Source organism: Argiope bruennichi, chromosome X1 (assembly GCF_947563725.1).
Source record: "Argiope bruennichi chromosome X1, qqArgBrue1.1, whole genome shotgun sequence".
Lineage (NCBI taxonomy): Eukaryota > Metazoa > Arthropoda > Arachnida > Araneae > Araneidae > Argiope > Argiope bruennichi.
In genome coordinates, this window is record NC_079162.1 from 90,339,751 (window position 1) to 90,360,493 (window position 20,743).

Here is a 20,743-nt window from a genome sequence, read left to right on the forward strand (position 1 = left end):
TGGAACACAGATTTAACATCTAAAGTGTAAATTTGTATCAAATTTGGAACACAGATTTAACATCTAAAGTGTAGATCTGTGTAAAATTTGGAACACAGATTTAACATCTAAAGTGTAGATCTGTATAAAATTTGGAACACAGATTTAACATCTAAAGTGTAGATCTGTGTAAAATTTGGAACGCAGATTTAACATCTAAAGTGTAGATGTGTATAAAATTTGGAACACAGATTTAACATCTAAAGTGTAGATCTGTGTAAAATTTGTAACACAGATTTAACATCAAGTGTAGATCTGTGTAAAATTTGGAACGCAGATTTAACATCTAAAGTGTAGATCTGTGTAAAATGTGGAACAAAATCTCTCCGTCTGCCGGTCTTTAATTTTACAGGTAACCTTGATTACTCAGAAAAGCAACAAATAAATGAAATTTGGTATGTGATCTTGTGACAACAATTGTATTTCTGTGTCAGTTACATACGATTGGGAAAAAAGGCGGCCAAAATGTATATTCGGTTTTCTGGCATTTTTGTATGTACCACAACCTTGCGATAAATTGTAAAAAATGCCAAAGATCACATGTTAAGAGGCTCTTTCGTAAAAAATATTCGTCAATAGCATGCAATTAATAAACTCACTTACCTAATTCCTTTACTGTACTACGAAACACACAACTCTCATGTGACTCTAAAAATAAAAATCTGAGCCTTCAAGGCGTTCACACCCTTGCCTAATGTTCATAATTTTATGTGGGAATGGGGGGGGGGGATAACACCGTTATTAGATATTTCACAAGAAAGTTTGGGGGAGACCACTTGAGTTTTTAGTTTAGTTCGAGTTTTCATATATACTTAGGCAGAGAAAAAGATTTCATATTCTCTGATTTTACTAAAAATTTACATATATCTACAGTTTTGTAGGAAAATTCAAGTACCAACTTCCATTCGTCGAGGTCGATCTGTTATTGCATTATCGTGTTCATAGGCTGACCGACAGAGAGATAATTTTTTAAATAACTCTATCAGTTTTTAAAATGATTTTGATTTTTCAATTGGCTATTTTGAGATTTTTGCCAATTAGAATACTTTCTCAGGTTAAAGGAAAATAAAAAAAATAATGCTCTTGAAAATTCTTGATTTATTAGTTAATAGCCTAAATTTTGAGTGTGACATCAGCAAAACAATATCTATAAGAGCATATTATCTTTTCACCGTTGCTATTTAAAGTAATACGAGTGGAAACTAAAGTTAGAAAAAAAAATGCCTATTTTTAAAAACATTATGAGATATTTTATAGTGACTCAAAGGAAGAAGTATAAAAAAATGCGCTTCATATCTAAAAATAGGCATTTTGCCATTTTTAGATATGAAGCGCAGAGCGGAAAACTGACACCTTATAAACTATCAGCGGAAGAGTTTTAGAAAGCTAAGTATGGAATTCTAGTTCCGGATAATTGTGGTAAAAATTTAATATTTAAATTTTTATCCTTTATTTAATTAATATATATCTTTAGAATTTTCATTGAAATATCAAAATTTCAAGGAATTATATTCCCAAGAAATGTTTAGCGGATCTATGGTAGGGATATTGAGAAATGTGTCGATGAAAAAGCTTAAAATATGTATCAAAAAATTCTATGTCTTTTTAAGTTTTTTTTTATCAATGTATAGGATGGCTATGAAATAACTCTCTTTGTTCGCGGGTACCTGCTTCTAAAACAAACGAAAGGAATACACCAGATTTCATATAAAAACTATGGTAGTCACAAGGAGATAAATTCTGGAAAAAAAAAAAAGAAAAAACGGTTTTCTGTACGCTCAGGGAAGGTCAGCACATTGAAAGTGCTGTACATTGATTGTTAATCCTAAGTCGTTCATTTCTGTACGTGCATTTTTTTTTTATCACTCTAATATCAATGGAATTTTGTATAATACATTTTTTATGTGTTTCCTAAAAATATTAACTCTTTTTCTTTCCGAAACCACCCCTCCTTGCCTTCCATAATCTTTAAATAAATTTGGTTTTATTTATTTCTTCTATTTTAGCTGCAATACCTCTAAACAGGAAAAGCCATTTTACGGCCTCACTGTTCATTAACAAAAACCATTAAAAATAAAAATACGAATAATTTTTCGAGACATATTTTAAGTTTTTTCATCGACTAAAATTTCTTTAGAAAATCTTATCACAGATTCGTTAATCATTTTTTATGTATATAATTCCTTGAAATTTCAATAAAAATTTTAACTACGTATATAAACAAAATGAAAGAAAAAATTAAATATTAGTTTTTTTACAATAGTGTACAAATAATTATCCACAAATTCATTAAACATTTTAAAAACATTTATTGAAATTTTGATATTTCGATGAAAAATCGATTGAATCAACTTCTCTTAAAGATTTTGAGTCTATTTAGAGAATGGTCACTAAATGACACCGAATGGCGACCAGAACTGACTGTTACATTTTAAGATGATTTTAAGTTCAAATGAACTCAAACTATAATATCTAAAATGTATAAAACTTGCTAATGTTTATTTTGTTTTTCTTATCTTTACTGATTATGAATGAAGATGTTTTTTGTGAATGGAATCATTGACTGATAATCTAAAGTCAAAATTGAACGCAATTTTATCAGCGAATGCATGGAAGATTCTTTTGTATTAGTTTAAAAATTATCTCTCTCTGATTACATATTAAAATATCTTCTTTGATAGCTCGGAAAAGTGACATTTTCAGTGCTGAGTTTGTGGAGGCAAAAATCTAAAATCTAAGACTTCTCTTAGGTTTCAGATCTGTCAAATACTGCCTTCCCTTTCTAAAAATTGTTTTATAAAATTTTTGTACAAAAACATTTACTTAAAAATTAATAAATAAATAAAATAAGAGTTTTTTTCTGACCCTCGAAGTATTTTTATCTGGGTATTTCGAACTGAAACAAATCAATTTTATGATTCATTCTTGCTTTCTTCATTCTCGCAAAAGATAAATATTATAATCATCTAAAAATTTGACCAAGAGATTTTGACCACTCTTTGCGTTTTCATCAGAAAATATTCGCCCCGACCTTGTGAAGGTGAATGATCAGATCATTGTGTATAGTAACACGGTTACTGTGGCCTTATTCCCTAACTCCTTCTGAACGAGGAAAGCCATGTCATCGGCGATGACTTTCATCAGTATTTCTGTACCCCAAGTATAAGTGAAAACAAGCATGCTGAGTCAGACCACTTATAAAAAAGTATTTTCAAGAGAACAGTATACCTGCAGTTTCAACAGATAAGTCGCCACAGATTGAAAATTTCAATTCTCTACAGTTTTAAGAAAAACAAAAAACAATAAAAGCCTGAATGTTTCTGACAAAGCGTCGTTCTCTTATAAAATATACTTTCATGTAGGGATTCCGATAAAGAAGTGTTGGAATTGCGTAAAAAGCCGTGGCGGCCTGGTAGTATGATGCCAGTTAAAGGACCAGAGGATGCCAGATTCCACTAAAGAACCACCTCGTAAACTAGACTGGTGTACGCTAAACATACTCCCACTGATATGGTGCGCAAGCTTTGAGAAGAAGGTGTCAGCTCAAGTGTAATGTTTGTTATGTGACCACGGTTTAAAATTACAAGGCCGGTCCTAAAATAGCCTTAGAATTATTTCAAAAACAGACGTTAATTAACAAAAAAGAACTGAACTATATATGTCTAAACAGTATAAATTGAAGTGCATTTACAAGGCAAGTATACCTTTTGTGTATATGTGCGTACGAAGGAAAAAGCCCGGTAGCACAAATAATTAATAAGCAGACGTTATTTTAAGCGGAAACTCAAATGCGTAGTAGAAAACACAGCCGAAACGTACACAAGAACAGCCAATCGTTGTTAAACAACCGCAGCAACACTAGTATCACAAAGAATACTCAATTATTCTCTATTGATTTGATTGCTACTAGTTTGACTCACTGAATCTTCTCTCGGTTCGTCTCAATTTTTTATAGATCCTGTGACAGGACGTAGAAGTATATCGCGGGCGGGCAGGCAGGCAGGCAGGCAGGCACATATTTCTAGAAAAAAGCTGGAAATGGAGTCTTAATGGGACTAATGACAAGATTCTCGAATATTCGGGATCCTTCATTTTTGTTGCAAAAGTCGGGGATCAGTGAATCGACATCCATTCAGAAGCTATTACTCTATCTGTAAAAATATCTTCCTTATTACTAGTCAGGTAAGCAATATTACAAAATTGTAACAATATTAACTAACACTCATTACACAACTCCAAGATGTGTCTACAATAAAAAAGCAATGGGAATGTTTAAATAATGTAAATTATATTTACGTTTAAAACATATTAAATATTACACATTACGCTTTTCCATAATATGAATTCAACTGTTTAAATAGTATAAATTAGAATACATTCATGCGGAAAGCGTATTGACTATCATACATTTTAATATGCAATTCTGATAATGGATTATAAGAAATGTTTAAATAATGCAGATTCATGTGAAAAGCAAATTAACGATTATAAATATAATTCTGACTAATGTTTAAAATTTGCATGAATAATTTCTCTTCTTCATAGCATCATATTTCTTCTAGGAAGGAAAATCATTTTTTTTTTTCAAGAAGCTTGAACGAAAGTATAAGAAAGAATAAAATGTAGAATCTGGTGCGCTCCACTCCTGAAGGTGTGGAATTGGTAAGAAAAAGAAATTACACATTTATTTTTCGCGAAAACATCTTTGGAGATAGAAGTTTATGTGAATCACAGAGATCAAATGCTGTTTATATCGGAAGACAGCTTGTACACAGCGTTAAGTGGCATGGCTTTGAGTTCAAATTTCAAGTGCAGCAGTACCGTTGATAAATAGTAAGTGTAAGAGTTTAAAAAAAAGAAATCAAGAACATTATTAATGCTCTTTTCATTATCGTTATCGTTAGTATATACATATTTACCGTTTTTGTTACGGTTACCGTTTGTATATACATATCGATATTTTTTCATACATAATCGAAATATCGACCTGTAATATCAAAATAAGCTGTATCCAATTGGTCAAAGCATTTTATTGATGCAAAATAATGTAGCATTTTTTATGTAGCATTGTTCTATGGTGTCACAAAATGTCATATGCCACTAGTGGTTCCAGCTGGCATAAAAGGGCTATATGTTTTGCTTTCTATGGTTTTTGACAAACGATATTTTGATATAACAATGACGATATAACAATATTTACTTGCATGCATTTGAAACATCCCTATATGTGTTTTCAGTGCCATATATAAAATCATTATCCTAATCACTTCATCAACTTTTAGTCTTGAGATTATTTGAAGCTTATATTTTTATTTATCTTATGTAATGATTTTTTAATTATTTTTTTCATTATAATGACACTTTTTCAGGTGGCAATAAAATGCAAATATTGTCACATAAATAGGCTTTATACTTTTTATATAATATCTATATAAGCTCTATCTGATTTTAACACTTTTTATGGGCTTTATGTATACTAAGAAATTGATGTGAAAACTTTCTTTTGGGATTAAATTATAAACTTTTAAGCTCTATAGTTAAAAGAATTATTGACTTAAATTATCCAGAGATAACTTTTTAAATGCTCTATAGATAAAATAATCTCCGATTTTGTAGTTTGTGTTTTTAAATATTTAATATTTAATTGTAACTCCAAGTAAATACGAGAAAAAAATATGTCTAATGCTTTTAAGACAGCAGTTAAATTAAACCTCAAAAAATTTGATAAAAAATATACCTAATATTTTATTTTTACATGCATAAACAATATGTTTTACTGAAGAAAACCAAATTACGCTTTAAATAGAGGTTGAGTAAAATCAAGTAGTAAGTAAAAAATAAATAAATAAAAAAAAAATAATGAATTATCTGTTTCGAACCCCCCCCCCCCCCAATTTATAGGCCAAATTTAATTTTTTCTCCAAAGCTCCATTTTTCATATGATGTGTTCACAAGGTTCACAAAACTACAAGAATATATTTTCAAATTTAACTAGAACAAGCTTGTTAATAAAACGTCATGAAAATACATAACAAGACGTATTTTTCTCTTAAACGGGTTAGAAGATTTAAAAAAACATTTTTTCAAACGCTTTTCTCACGAATTTGAGATAAGAATTGGCATGCTACTTTTAAGTTAAACTCGATATGCATCAGATAATCATATCTTTTCTCTTGTAAACAGGCAATAAATTGCGTATTATGATGGAGATTTTTTTTTTTTTTGTATCTCGTATACGTAAACAAACGGAAAATTCCAATTATTTTCGAGAGGAGCTTTTTTCAATGTTGCATATTTTGTCAACAGACTTGTGCGTGACCAGAGACGTCTGCTCAACTCATACAGAACTACTCCATTTGACGTTGGGTAATCCCGGATTTACGCAAGCAAAACGAAATTAAAAACTGACTGATTGTATCATTTGGATCACGTACGCGGCATTGAATCATTATGGATACGGGATGTTGATTAGGCCACAACATTTGAAAACTCATTCAGGATATTATTCAAATGAAAGGGAAATGCGGGAATGATAAGTCACAGATTAATACTGAAATATTAAATACTAATACTGAATATTGAACTAATACTTAATACTAAAATTCTAATCCGGCTGTTTGTAATTCATGGGAAAATTATTTTAATATTTTTCACATTAAAATAAATTTAAGTAAAATTATTTTTAATTGTACACATTTATCAATGCCCTGAATCAAAATTTTTGCTTTTAATTATTGTCTGCATTTTGATAACTATTATTTCTGAAACTCACTGCCATGTTCCATTGGTTCGGAATAGTAAAATGATAATTAAATTATGAAATAGTGCATTGTTATTGAAAATACGCAAGCTTTCAAAATTTCAGTCCTCGAGCATATCAGATTATGAGAGAAAAATTCGATTAAAAAATTGCATCCTTATAAATATGAAACAAGTCAGGTTAAATAAAAATGCTTAAAGATTAAAATACAATATTTCGAATTTTCTTTTATTCTGCTCCATCTGTTTACTTTATTTAAATAAGAAGGAAAAGTGGGCGAGGTATAATTTCTGTTTAAAGCTAAAAAACACTTTTTTTATCTTGATTTCCATGAAGGATAAAAGTATTCATCTGAGATTATTGTAATGCACCAAAGACAAAACTACCGTAATATATATATATATATATATATATATATATATATATATATATATATATATATATATATATTAATTCTACGCGCGCTCTATAAAACTGCTGAATTCAGCAGATTCTCACAAGAAGAATTAACCCTATGTTCATTTTGTATAGTATACCATACATACTTTATAAACATATACTACCACTATAAAATAATTTTTAACTTAGTTTTATTAAACACATGCCATTTCCCCCTAAATATGTATGTTTATTATAAAATACACATGCCTAAATGTTTGTTCTTACACATTTTTATATATACATACTTATATACATTTTTTTTTTTTGCTTTTGTTCAAAAAAGCAATCTTGTCACGATAAGGGTTAAATTGAGAGAAGGGATAAAAATTCTTAATGCGTACAGATACCTAAATTTCCCTTTTCTAAGTTTATACGTGTCAAAGAAATCCCTATCAAAATCTCATTGTAAAACCACTGAAGGGAACAATTTTGGTCTCTTCTGCTCTTGTATCGGGATGTAGATAGACGTATTTCTTACCACTCATTCTTTGTGCGTATATCATGCCTTCCGTTGTGAAATAAATCGAAGTATTAGAATTTCAAATGTTTCTTCTCTCTCTCTCTCTCTCTCTCTCTCTCTCTCTCTCTTTCTCTCTCTCTCTCTCTTTCTCTCTCTCTCTCTCACACACACACACCATGAATGATCAGCCTCAACGACGTGCAAAAGTGGATTCCCTGTCGTTTAAAAATAATCTTCATTAGGTGTCATGGATCTGGCCTTAATAGTGAAGATATGCTCATTATCATGAAAAGTAACTACTAACAGTCGAATTGCTGACTATTGATGTCAGAGCGTTTATTGAATACGCCTACCACCCCAGTTCCCCCTGGATCAACAATGGATCTTTGCATTCACATGATAGGAAATATGGAGTATTTATGACGAAATCTACAATACCAAATTCATGGGGATTTGTCTTAAATATGAGGGCAAGAGATCCTGAACTCAATAATAACTTTCTGACTTATCATCATTTAACTCGAGGTTGTGCCCATGTTATTTGTATAGTACTTTCAGAGTACATTTAAATTTATTCTATTCACAAATAAGTTCACACAGTAAGTTTTAATATATTTGTATGATATTTAATTTCAACTCCAGAAAATATTATCTTCGTTCATTTGAATAGTTATTTACACTGCAGTGAGATAATGCTTGCATAATTAGGTTAACTACATAAAAATGTCTAAAACCAATACTTTTGGCATTCTAAATGATATTTTTGTAATTTTCCTTTTATGTGCTAAATACAACGTTATTATTAAAATTCATATATATATTTTTTCATTTATGATAAAATTTGTTTTCAAACATTGATTTTCATAGCATGGATATTTAAGTATATTTTCAAACATTTTAAAACCAATATTCATACAAAAAAAGTAACTCATGTGTTTATGATTATTCAATATATTACCTGCAATTTTTCTGTTCCTTTTTCCTTAATCTTTTCCAAGGTTTATTGTAAACAAGAAAAAAATAATAATGAAGCATTCTGATATAATGAAGCATTGTGATTTATTCAATTAATTTATTGCTGCTTCTGACAAAGATGATATATTTTATTGCTTAACGATAAACAGAAGATTCACCAATAAACGATAATCGCTATCTAAATATAGAAGATAACGGGATTATCTCCTAGTAATTTGTTAAATAGACAGACTTTCTATAAAATTTTTGTGGCAAGATTAGTTTGACGGAAAGCACAAACATGTTGGATTGTCAAGCAACCCTTTTTGGTGTTATCTTGTTGTTTGTTGTATCTATATTGTTGAACAGAATAAATTTTATAAAATTATTTTTGAAACCATCTATAAAATATTTAGTTGATGATGCTGATGAATCAAAACTATAAATTTAAATCTAAATGCATATTTAGTGTTTACTTCACGTACTGTAACATTTGACCTTTTGTTGTCAGAGCATTTATCTTTTTTAGCCTTACCATTTTTAACTTTTTGTTCTTATGAGTAATATTTTCTTGAGCAACAGAGAATCCATTAAGCTTTAATAATGTTTAATTCACTTACAGAGTCTTTGAACACTGAAAAAGTATTCAAAATTCGCATTTTATTTTAATTAAATATTGCGTAACATTACTTATTACATATTTGTAAAGATGGACTTTTGAAACCGATTTTTTACTTACTTTCTGATGAGGTAAAGTTTCGAAATTTCGAATGTTTTTCTGTGAAAACACATTGTTTTATTATGTTAGATTTTAATTATTTGTTCATAGAATAATTTAATTAAATTTTGATGATATATGAATGACGCCGAATGTTAGTGAATTTGGAAACATAATTTTATGATTTCATAATACATATAATAATGAATGAAAGACTAAAAAAAAGAAAAGAATTGAAATAGAGAAATCTTTTTTGTACACTATTGAAAGAGTGTGCATGTTTCTTTTAGATATTTTTACAAATTTTTTAATATAAATAATTTTTTAAGTAATTTGTTTTTTTTTTATCAATATAAAGTGTTTTAAATCAATTTTTGAGGCTTCAATGGTTTGTTGGTGAAATCTCGGCTTCAAGATCTGAAGGTTCAAAACTAGAACCGTTTTAATATTTGTTGTGTATACGTGCTTCGTAAACTAGAAATTCGAAATCGAAGGTCAAACATCTTTCTACTAGTTTGGAGAAAGAGGGCCTGACTCTATTGATATCTTCATCATCTTACCATCTTCAAAACGACGAAGTCTGTCCCAAAATATCTTCCGCGTTGCTCCAAACTGGGATGTTCAAATAACTAAACTAAAATATATTTTATTCACACAGGAAGATTATAAAATAATTCTCCTTGTTTGACGGCATCTGCAGTTAAAACTAATGAACGGAATGAAGCCAAATTTCTTATGCAGAAAGGAATTCCGAAAAAAAAAAAAAAAAAAGAGAGAGAGAGAGAGAGAGAGAGAGAGAGAGAGAGAGAGAGAGAGAGAGAGAGAGAGAGAGAGAGATGAAAAAAGCTGCCAATGCAATATCTTGCAACGTGGACATTGATAATATTGCATGTGGACCCTGCTATTCTAATGGTGATTAATAAAATATGATTTTCAATAAGTCTTATATTGTATGCCATTATAGACATTTTTTTATTATTTGACCGTTAATGAGATTTTGGATTATTCATTGCAATTCTTGATATTTTCGCACCGACAGCGCCCAAATCTGTTCTTTCAGAGATTTTTGCTTTTTTCGAAAGTTTTTTTAATTTATCGTCTAATGCTTTCAACAGTCTGTATATGGAATTTGGTTTCATTAGCTTTCATTCATTAATTTCAACTGCTGATGCTTCAAACAGAAAAAAAATATTTAATGGCTACCCTGTCTGAGTACTTCAGGTAATGAATTCGAACATAAGAAATAAAGAAGAATGAAACTGTTAATGTTAAGTTCTATTATCGTACTTTCATTAAAGTCACTTTGTATATAAATATTTACTCATTTTTAAGACATAAGTCAGTCTCTAACATTCAAGGTAAATAAAAGAAAATTATTACAATATTTTTGAAAAATGTTGCTAATAACATTTTTAATAAACGCTCAGCTGTATTTTGATAAAAATCTTAATATATTGTTATCTTATTCTGATTGAGAAGTGTGTGAAATGTTTATGTTTTCTTTAAGTAGAATTTTGATTAAATGTTTCATGGCATATTTATACATTTTTTCTTCCTCCAGATATGGGATATATTAGTTTTGAGGAAATCAAATAAATGAAACAATATTGTAAAACGTACCAAGAAATTTATTCATCAAATTGTTAAGAAAATACTTAGGGTTCATGTAAAGATTTGAGCATATTATCATTTTTTTCAGCGTAAGAAAATTTTTCTCACCCTTTTTCGGTATATAAAATGATGCTTAGTGTGAATTAGCATTATAAAATATTATAATGTACTTTAATTCTATGATGTGGGAAATACAATTGTTTTTAATTATTTAATAACAAATTTTTGAATTCTAGTTGATGTTTCTAAGTAAATAATTTTCGCCTGCATTGTTCTGGTTTTTTTCCTTATGGAACTTTTTCGGATAGTTACTAAATAAGGTCCAGGTGTTCAGTTTTTATTAATTTAGTTAATTAATAATCCAGGAAATATTCGTATATCTAGCAGCATTTTTACTCTTTATTGTAAAAGGAACACATATTCCCTCACATAGAGTATATTTTACAGTGTAGGAAAAAGTGCTTCGCCTGTATTAACAAAGCGTAATTGTTTCCAAAAATGAACAACTTCTTTCAAATTCGTGATAAAACACAGAAAAACAATGCAAACTTTTCCCTGTATAAACGTCCTCTCAGTGTTTTTGAAGCATGAATTTCCTTTAGTACAGATACACATACAAACAGTGAAAACCAAAATTGATTGAACAGAACAGAACGCCGTCTCATACCCCCGTATCCGTGACCATTCTGGTCACTGAACGGTTTGGTAGGCATGTTACGGGAATTTTATTTAATTAACAAAATATTTACAGTAGGAAAACGAAACAAAAATAACTATTTACAAAATTTACAATTATATAAGAAATTATATTATGATGAGACCGTTTACATAATTTTTCAACTTAGAAATATAATTTGTAGTAATTAGCTTAGAAATATAATGCAGATTGAGAGATAAAATTTGTAAAAATATACATATAATCTGTGTTCACATTTTTTATGTTATAGTAGATCAGGATGCAGTTAAAAAAAATCAGATGGAAAATGATTTGAGAAATGGAAATGAAGACAATCTCTGTTTGATTGAAATGTGTGACAGGAGACTGCAGTGCTTGTTTTTTCCCTTAGTCTTTTTTGGTATGAGACTTGATGTTGAGTGCTATGGAGGCGAGAATAGGTCTCTATTTCCACTTATAAATTTAATTATACTGTGGATTTTTTGTCTGGAAAGGAAGTTGCCGGCGACTCTTTTCAGCCATTCCTAATTGATTGAACAGTGGTTCTCCTGCGGTGACAGAGTTTCCTCTACTGTTTGCTTTCCACTCTAGAACCAGTATTTTAAAAATCACATTTGATTTGTCCTTCATGCCGCAATAGTGCAAGAGATGAAACGCCCTCTGTCGGTTATGTGTTGATACAAATGCACAGTCATTTAAATTGCCTCGCTTATTAAAAATTAAATATCATTAAAAATACGTACACAAATCATATATCAGAAAATACTTAACTTTCGTTAAAAACTACGCAAAAATAATTGTGTGAAGAAAAAACGAGAAAGAGAAAAAAATGTGTATCTGAGGGTGATAGAGCTCTATTAAACTAAAAAACTAAAAAGAAAAACAAAATTAATAATCATTAAGAACGAAACACTAAATATCGTTAATAATACGTACACAAATCATACATCAGAAAATACTTAACTTTAGCTAAAAACTACGCGAAGATAAATGTGTGAAGAAAAAACGAGAAAGAGAAAAAAGTTGTGTATCTGAGGGTGATAGAGCTCTATTAAACCAAAAAACTAAAAAGAAAGACAAAATTAATAATCATTAAGAACGAAACACTAAATATCGTTAAAAATACGTACACAAAGCATATATAAGAAAATACTTAATTTTAGTTAAAAATTATGTAAAGATAATTTTACATAATTTTTTAATTATTAAAGATATTTTTTTAATCTGAGACAAAAATCAGAAACAGAAGAAATTATGTAGCTGAGGTTCCTTGAGTTCTATTAAACTAAATATCTTTAAAGATACGTACATAAATCATATGCAAGAAAATACCTTTTTGAGGTAAAAATTAGGTAAAGATAATTGTTTGTGAGAAAACGAAAAAGAGAGAGAGAGAAAAAAAAAACTGGATGTCCAAGGGTGTTCGAGCTCTATTAAACTAAAAAAACAAAGATTAATAATTACTTTAAACGAAAAACTAAATATCGTTAAAAACACGTACATAAATCATATGTAAGAGAATATCTATTCGAGTTAAAAATGATACAAAGATTATTATCTAAGGCAAAAACGAGAAAGAGAGAAAACTGTCTGTCTAAGGGCGCTCGAGCTCTATTAAACTAAAAAAAGATTAATAATTATGAAAAACGAAAAAAGAAATGTCATTAAAAATACTCACACAAATCATGTGTAAGAAAATACTTATTCGAGTTAAAGATTATCCAAAGATAATTGTCTTAAGGCAAAAGAGAGAAGGGAGGAATTGCGTGTTTAAGAGTACTTGAGCCCCTTGATTGCTTTTTTCATTCGTGACGACAATCCGGAAGGGGAATGGGGGGGGCTATAATATCCTTATTTACTTACTTTTTTTTTCGTAATTTCGTATGGGCTTCACTGTAACAGAAATACTTTAGAATCAAGCTATTCGATGAATTCTACATGTTTAATCTGACTGTAAATGACTTAATTTTTACTAATACCTGAATTTAGGCTCCAGATATATATGAAACACAGCAGTTTTCGATGAATGTCTTGGAATAATAAGATTTGCAATAATTTGAAACAAACTGAATTTTTATGAAATTAAACATATTTATTATATAGCAAGAACACATAACAATATTTAAAATTTAACTGATATTATTCGTGCACTACTTAATTTATTAAAAACAGGAATATTTGTTTTATAATTGTCAGAAAATTTTCAAAACATATGAACTAAATTATTATCGCTTTTTCATTTTTCACTGTGAAGCGATTCTTGTCTAAGGGATTGTTTTCAAAGCGAAAAAATGATTCTGTTGAAGCTGATCAACAACTTATTGGTTTAATTAAAGAGGCAACAGCCCTCACAATAAAGGATTTGCAAGGACCGTTTTATTTATTACTGTTGGGTTTATTAATTGCAGTCATCTGCTGCTTCACTGAAAAGGCTTTCATATTAAGAATAAAGTGCCCATGAATAAAATCAGTATCGTATGATCTCACAAAATTACTACTTTATTTAAAATTTTAGAATTTTTTAAATATTTGTCAAATGTTTTTAAAATTTGTCAAATGATATATGCTGTTTTCCGTTGGTCAAGCGAAGAGTAATATTTGACCAACTAGTCAAAACAAGTTTTATCCACTTCAAATATATTTAATGTCTGCTCATGATCGAGATTATGGGTATTTAAACTATGAGATTATGGGTATTAAAACTATGAGTTATTATTCTACTCCATGCAAAAAGGAAAAATAAAGACAACAAAGATAATAAAATAAAAATAAAAATAAAGATTTTGAAAAGTAAATAAAGACTAGCAGAAAAATAAAGACTCTGATATTTCATGTAGGAAAACGAATAGATAAATTCATGATTTAATCAAACTATCATCATTTTGCTTCAGAAGTTTATGTATTGATCTCAAAGAGGTAAGGTCTATTGATTAAAGTTTGACAAGTCTATGTATTCATCACAAAGAGGTAAGATCAATTTTTGCTGTCATCTGCTGCTGCACTGATAATGCTCTCATATTAAGAATAAAGTGCACATGAATAAAAGCAGTATCGTATGATCTCACAAAATTACTACTTTATTTAAAATTTTGGGATTTTTTAAATATTTGTCAAATGTAAATGATATATGCTGTTTCCCGTTGGTCAAGCGAAGAGTAATATTTGACCAACTAGTCAAAACAAGTTTTATCCCGTTCAAATATGTATAATGCCTGCCCATGATCGAGATTATAGGTATTTAAAATTTCCATTTACGAGAAAAGCCAGGTCATAAATTCTCCTTTACGGAAGTTTCGCAGGTCCGCTTTGGTGTCAAATTACTTGTCGAAACATCACATTCTGATGTTTCACTTTCAACTTATTTTCCGGATCTCACCTCATGTGATTTTATTCGTGGGTGAAGAATATGCCTAAGGGAGAACTATCCTCAAGCTCCGAAAAAGTGCAGCATCGAAAGTATTAGTGAAAGAGACAAAACTTGCAGTTTTCATTTACATCTTAATGTGAACTTGGTAAAAATGTATATTTGTACAGGATAGTTATTTATAATGAAACACCAATTAAGCAAGTTTTATCTAAATTCATTCTTTTGTAATAAAATATATAAATAATAAATAAGTTCCGGAACTTTTTGAACATAATAGTATTTGGATAAATAAATTATGGTATTCTGTAAAAACAATGGGCATCTTCTCTTTCAGCGTATAGTGTAGTATACAGATTTTGATTAATTAGACAATATAATTCCTAAAAACTTAAAATATTAACAAAAGTCTATTGAAAGCATTTGCGAATAAATATATTCAACATGATCCTTATTCAACATGCCTTTTTAATTACACAATTTTTTCCTAAAACTATGAGTTATTATTCTACTCCAAGCAAAAGGAAAAATAAAGGCAACAAAGATAATAAAATTAAAATTAAAATAAAGACTAGAAAAAAAAATAAAGACTCTGATATTTTATGTAAGAAAACTAATAGATAAATTTATGATTTAATCAAATTATCATCATTTGAGCTTCAGAAGTCTAAGTGATGATAGTTTGAAAACTAGAAGAAAAATGAAGACTCTGATATTTCATGTAATAAAACTAATAGATAAATTCATGATTTAATCAAACTATCATCATTTGAGCTTCAGAAGTCTATGTATTGATCTCAAAGAGGTAAGGTCAATTGATTAAAGTTTGAGAAGTTTATGTATTCGTCACAAAGAGGTAAGATCAATTTTTACTTGCAACTCCATTTATAGAGAGAAATATTTTAATAATCTGAAATATAAAGCAAGTGTAAAATAAAAAAAGAAATATTAAGCTTTAATTAATTGTAAACAGGAAAAACTGGTTAAGGATAGTCATTTGTAAAATTACACTAAAATGTTTAAATTCAATATTTTTGCTGGCAGTCATTGAAAATCCTACCAAAATTTTTAACTGTCAATGTTTTCCCATTTCAACATTCGAGTTCGAGTTAGGAATCATAATTTAAAATACTGTATCAATGTTCTTAAATTTAATGGAAATAATAGAGGTCAAAGGAAGACGGAAACTTCTTTACAGAGAGTAACGAACATTATCCAACATTTGTTGTGCTATCAGAAGAAAACAGAGCATTTACATATTATGGAAGAACCGTTTCATTATTTACCAAGGATATATATATGTAATTTTCCCTACTAATGATGATACGATAGTCAGTAGAAACGAACAAAGCATTATTCACAAATCTTCGTTGACTGTCAAATTTTGCGATATGTTTTTAGGTTATTAGCATCCTAAAGAACATGCTCACACAAGAGTTGGCATTCCATTTATTGTCATATCAACAGTTAGCTTTCGTTAGAATATAGCACAAATTAAAATACAGTCCCGGTTAATGAAAAAAAAAACTTTTCATCAACATACTGTTTTGATAAAATTATCATGAGGGAATGAGGAAGACTATCAAAGTGTAAGAAACACTGATCTTTGAATTGTACGAGATCTTGGGTTATTGCAATCTTGGATTTTCTTATCTATACTAATAATAACGGTGTGTGTGTGTGTGTGTGTGTGTGTGTGTGTGTGTGTGTGTGTGTGTGTGTGTGTGTGTGTGTGTGTGTTGGCGTTTTACAAGGCAGACCGTCTGACTAACAGCTACCAAATTTGGAAAATATACACTCATGTCCAAAATTAAGGTCACAAAAATGTTTTTCAAAGTAATTCTAAATAGCTACCAGTAAAATCTAAACAAATTATATTTTGTATATTGTGAAGGACCGGTACCACTATATTAACCTTTGTTGTGGGAAAAAAATGTTGTTTAGCATTACTTTTTGAGGAACTACTGAAATTAGACTGTTTAGGCATCTGGGATTTTTGCTTTCAAATTTTGTGAATATTGCATTAAAACAAAAAAAATTTAACCTGCTTCCAGTGAGAATGAGTTCTCATAATCGTTTAGACGATTCCTTGAGAAGGAGAGCCGTTGGCAGACTTGAAGCAGGGCAGTCTAAGACGGAGGCGGCTCTGTAGTTATAAGTGGCACTGAAAGTGGTATTCAGGTTGTGGAATCAATTCCAAACAAGTGGTACTGTAACCAGGAAGGCCGGCCAAGGCTGTAACAGAGTAACGACGCCTGCACTGGATCGTTATTTGGCATGAAGCGCACGAGGGCATAGGCTGACAACGGCTTGTCAACTTGCTCGTGACCTTGCTGTTGCGTTTGGAATAAGAATTTCGAGACAAACAGTATACAGACGTCCAGCAGAGAGGACCCTTTATGCCCGGCGACCAGTTGAGTGCGTCCCTTTGACTGCATCCAACAGAAAAGCTCGGTTGTTCTGGTGCCTAACACATCAGTTTTGGGCACAGCAAGAATGGTGGCGTGCTCTTTTCAGTGATGAGTCGAGATTTACCACACAGAGTGACACTCGTCGAATCTTCATCTGGAAAGAGCGAGGAGCTCGCAATCATCCCTCCTACATAAAAGAAATCAACAGATTTGTTGGTAGAGGAATCCTTGTCTGGGGTGGCACAATGTTGGGAAGTAGTACACCACTGCACGTCTTCGATGCGGGTACTGTCAATGCACATCGCTATAGGGATGAGATCCTTGAAGCCTATGTGAGGTTGTTCCGGGCTGCTTTTAGTCCAGACTTCATGTTTATTGATGATAAAGCGTGTCCACACAGAGCCCAGATCGTTGATGATTTTCTTGAGGAAGAAGATATTCGACGTATGAACTGGCAATCGAGGTCTCTGGATCGCAATCCTATTGAACATGTTTGGGATGGTCTCGGAAGAGCCACTGTACAGAGTAGCCCCCTCCTAATACCATCCAAGAGTTAAAAGCCGCGCTTTTGGAAGAATGGGCTTTGTTGCCCCAAGCATTTATTGACACCCTCATAAACAGTATGAAAGCTCGTTGTGAAGCTTGTATAGTAGTGCATGGTTGTCATACTCCATATTAGACAGGCTTTCCCCGAGATAAATGCTTATCTCTGATTCATTATGTAACCGCTTTTGATATAACCTGTTTCTTAATTCCCAATTAAAATATTTTCAATGTTGTTATGTGTCTATGTTCTTTCTTCCATTGTAGTGTACCTCTGAGCCAAATTTAGTGGCAACACAGTGAATAGTTTTTCATTTTTTGCAGATTTTATGTTTGTGACCTTAATTTTGGACATGAGTGTATATCTTAAAGGGTACTTCGAAGGGTTTTTTTTGAAATTTTAATTAATTAAAAATTAATCTGAATTTTGGCTTTTTGCGCGATAACTTTCGAAAATAGTACTGCACAAAAATGAATTTTACACTGTTTTAAAATATAAAAAATATTCTTCTTAATAATACCAATTTGATTGCTTGCTGAAATTTTTATTGAATTTTGGTAATTTTTTAAATGATATTTTTTCAGCTAATTTCAAACAATGGATTTCATTGCTGTCCTGAAATTCAATCCGTTTTCATTGTTTCATCAAATATTTAATTACGTGATTTTTTTCAATTATTGAAAGCTAAGGAAGAAGGATTCTGTTTAGTATCTATGCTTAACAAGACAGATAAAAAAAAGTGAAATTACAATATCGCAAAATTTAGAAGACATATGAACAGGATATTTACGTTTTTAATATCACTACGATGTTATGAGGTTGTCTCCATTAGAAAGGTTCGCTTACACAATAAATCGAACTAAAGTAATACGATTAAAATAATATTTTAATATAAAAAATTGGCGAAATCATGGACTTGAAGTTGCATCCAAATGACTTATCTGAAAACAAATATAAGCAATATTCTTTACGAACCAGATGGTCACCAAAAGCGACTAGTAAATAAATAAAACCAAGTTTTAAAAGATGGGGTCAGAGACGGTATTTTTTTTCGTTACTCGAGAATATGGTATCCAGTTTCTATGCGATGATTTTATCACGTTTTATTAGAACTTTCCTTGAACTCATTAACAACAGCTCATACGAGGCCATTTTAATATAACTTGCCAAAAAAATTTTAAGTTTCTCCCCTCCACTTTCTTGTAAGACGCATTTTAAGCATAGTATCGTAATTTATTGGAGAGAATAGAGTATAAATTTTTTAATGCTGTCTTTGCTTTTTGAGTTATTTGATTCAGAAGATGATAGCGATCCAAAATTTGAATGTATAGAGCATATGTTAAATATTACTTATCTCTCTCTTTTTATTTTTGAATTCATACTTAAACGACTTTTTACGTATACGGATAGACAGACGAATTCCAAAAATGAGATTTTCAGAATCGAATAATAATGAGAAGATTCTTTAAAATCTCGAAATCGAATATTTTGACAATTAGAATATTTTCTCTTTATATTCTTCTTACGTAAGAAAGTATGAATGCGCGAATTTCTTTTCGTTATCTGGAAATTCTAGTCAATCTATAAGACGAATATAAGCAAACTGTAAAACTATGAAATAAACCACGAGGAAACGAACTTCCTCCTATTTATTTACCAAACATTATTTTATCGACCAGAGTCCAAGATAACAAAACTTCCAAGCATACACTTGTAGTCATTATTTACATATATATCTCTAAAAAATTAAAACTTATTGCAAGTGCAAATAAAATATGGATCAAGCGTCAAAATTGTGTAGGAAAATGGTCACTAAATGACAAATAAAAAATTGATAAAAAAAGAGATGATAGAATTTAAAGAGACAACTTGCCTACCTATCTTATAAAAGTTAATACACAAAGCATAAACTAACTTTATTGGCTAATAGCTCAGAAACAAAGAGTATCTAGAAATTAAGTTTTATTGAAAAACAAACATAGAGTAATTAGCTAAAGAAAGGGCAAATGAATTGGTAAAATAGCGTGTCGAATCGAAGATACAAAAGTCAACATTCTAATATTTAAATTATGCATGCAGGGGTATCCATACTATCGTTTATAAACTTTAAGACCAGCTCTGATATGCAGAAATAAATAATTTCAAAAACAGAGCATGGGCTCTCAAACACAAAGGACGACCACTGCAGAAGGTATTTTTCTGGAAATTAAGGTAAAAAAAGGAAACAGCAGAAAAAAAAAGTACAAACAGGTTTATTGCAAGACTAATTTACAAAAATACAGATCATGAGTATCAGGATTACAAATGTAGATTGTATTTACATTATGAATTACAAGACAAAAAGTTGTAAAGCGTGGGATCTAGGACAATAAGTATAAAGCAATGAACAGAGATTCGTGTATATTGGACGATTTGGAGCAGTTCTTCCCGCCAGTTCGTGTTAAGCTGTATATCTTTTGAGACAAGGCTTTACAAAAATCTTTGGAATCATCATTCTTGGAAAAAATCTTAGAAAGGAAAATTTAAAAAATCTTTGGAATGAGCATTCTTGGAAAGAAAAATTTAAAAATCTTGGAATTACCATTCTTGGGAAAAATCTTGGAAAGGAATTAAAAAAAAAAAAAATCTTTGCAGCATTAAAGTAAATTTTTAAAGGAGCTAGTTCCAACTGAAAGGACCGAAGGCCAATCGAAGCTATACATGCTTCGCATGTTATTGTTTTTGTTTTCGATAGGTTTCCTGGTCCTGTCATGAAATTGGTACAG